Source organism: Panthera uncia (assembly GCF_023721935.1).
Source record: "Panthera uncia isolate 11264 chromosome C1 unlocalized genomic scaffold, Puncia_PCG_1.0 HiC_scaffold_4, whole genome shotgun sequence".
Lineage (NCBI taxonomy): Eukaryota > Metazoa > Chordata > Mammalia > Carnivora > Felidae > Panthera > Panthera uncia.
In genome coordinates, this window is record NW_026057585.1 from 77,127,564 (window position 1) to 77,130,118 (window position 2,555).

Sequence of the window (2,555 nt, forward strand, 5' to 3'; positions counted from 1 at the left end):
TGTGGGTGAAATTGCCCAAGGAGGGAGTGTAAATGAAAAAGAAAGGGCCATGTCAGGATGGGAAGGATGATCTCTGAGGGCATAGCCTGACTCAGGAGCAGCTGAGGGGTGGGGGATGGTAAAGTGAGAGCAGAACAGAGAGGCTGGGGTCCTGCAGAATCAGAAGTGGGATGAGAGGCCCAGAACGGCAGACGAGCTCTTCAGATAACACCTCCAGGAACAGCGGGGAAGGCCCTTTATGGGGCAGGACTTGGAGTGGACACAGCTACATGGAGATACTTGCTGGAGGGCCAGGTGCCATCATATAAGGGGACCAGTGGAGAAGTTGAGAAAAGGGACACAACAGGGCAGACCCTACAAGAAAAGCATTGTTGTAAGTGCTTGTAGGCACAGTATCATCTAATCTTTAAAGTCACCTTCTCAGGGTGCCTGGGTGGCTCAGTCGGTTAAGCAGCCGACTTCGGCTCAGGTCATGATCTCGTGGTCCGTGAGATCGAGCCCCGCGTCGGGCTCTGTGCTGACAGCTCAGAGCCTGGAGCCTGCTTCGGATTCTGTGTCTCCCTCTCTCTCTGACCCTCCCCCATTCATGCTCTGTCTCTGTCTCAAAAATAAATAAACATTAAAAAAATTTTTTTTAAGTCACCTTCTCTATCCAACCATCCCATATTGGCACGATTATCCTTATTTTAGCATGGGAGAACTGAGGCTCAGAGGTTAGTAACTTGTCCAAGTTCACACAGCTGGTTAGAGGCAGGCCTAGAATTCAAGCCCACATCCATCTTTATTCCAAGCCTGTGTTCTGCTCATTTTACCACGTTGCCTAGGGGCAAAAAAAAAAAAAAAAAAAATGGCCTGAGACACCATGGAAGGAGTTTATGTTACAGCAAACTTAAATGCCTTTAGCAATCAGGCAGGTTAACATGATGTATGAAAGGCCAGGTATAGCTGCTTGATACATTCCTATCCCAATTATTTCCCCTTTTAAAACTGCAGATAGGCAAAATCAAATCAAAGCCTTGGGCTGCCACCTTTCAATGACCATATAGTATCCAATACTGAAATGTTGGTTAAGAACCAAAAAGTCTTCATGGCGAAGTAGTTTCAGTGGGATGGAGAGAACTGAATCCAAGTTGCAGTGAGGTACGGAGTGAGGATGTTAAGGAAATTCAAGTTGTGAGCGTTGACTACTTTTTTTTTAATGTTTATTTTTGAGAGAAAGCAGGGGAGGGGCAGACAGAGGCAGAGAATCCCAAGCAGGCTCTGAGCTGGCCCCAAACTGTCAGTGCAGAGCCAGATGTGGGGCTCCAGCTCACAAACCCTGAGATCATGACCTGAGCTGAAGTCAGACACTTAACCAACTGAGTTACCCAGGTGCCCCTCGACTACTTTTGAGAACTTGGCTGGGAAGGGAAGGGGACTAGAGAAGGAATGGGAAGGACTTGAGCTGTCAGGGCAAGACTTTGCAGTAGTAGGTGTGGTTATGAAGAAGATGTGCTGTTCCACTGAGGGGGCAAAGCCAATGAGATAGATGAGTTCTGCTGCATTAGGGGGAAATGGGGGAGTGCTGAAGATGTCTCTAAGAAGGTAGTTACAGTCAGAGTGGAGAGTCTTGAATGCCATGCCAGGCACTTAGACTACGATCTGGCAAACAGTTGGAAAGCACAGAAGGGATGTGTCATATGGAAAATGGCAACTGCTGAAATTTAGCCTAGCAGCCAGTGCGGGTGGAGAGAAAACATACTAATGCAGGCAGAAAAAGAAACGAAGAGATAAGTGTGGAAAAGATTTTGGAGGTAAAAGCAGAAGTGGTGACTGATAATAGGACCCAAGGAGACCAGAATTGTTAGCCAAGGCTCAGATTTCAAGTCTGAGTGGCTGGAGGGAAAGAGGATTCGTAGGTTTTAGAAGTATTGAAATTTACAGAAATGGTTGCTCATCAAAGTAAAAACGTACAGCAGAAAACAAGAAGGTGATGCTGGAGCTCATGACGTGAGTGAAGTGTGGGGTCGCTGCTCTCCAAGCAGACAACTGCTCGACAGTGTGAAAGGAGGGAGCTTCAGAGAAACCCCAGCACGCTTGCTCGCGGGGCGGCCAGGCGTGAACAGGACTGGTTTGCTTCACGGAGCACGAAACCCAGGTGGGACTTCACTCCAAGTCTCTTTTAGGACGGAAACGCAAGTTAAGGCCTTCTGGCCCTTCACCCATCCAAAAGATTACTGAGGGCTTTCGGGCATTTTGCACGATCTCAGGGATGCCTCTCTGCAACCTTGTGTGGCGGGTGACCCCTCCACGTATAGGGAAGGCCAGCCTCGCAGAGCTCGGAAAGGGCGGGGCCGGGATTCCACCCCAGGTCCGGCTGCCCACTCCGAAGTTCTGCTCGGGCTTTCCGCGTCCTCCGGCAGGGGGCAGCCCAGCCACCCCAGCTGGAGACGAAAGCAGCGCTCGAACCGCGAGTCCCAATCCACCACGGAGGCGGCAGCCGGCGGCCCAATAAGCGCCCGCCTCGGGCGCCTCCCAACAAGCGGCCCGCTGATTGGCTTCCTCGGCCACCCGCC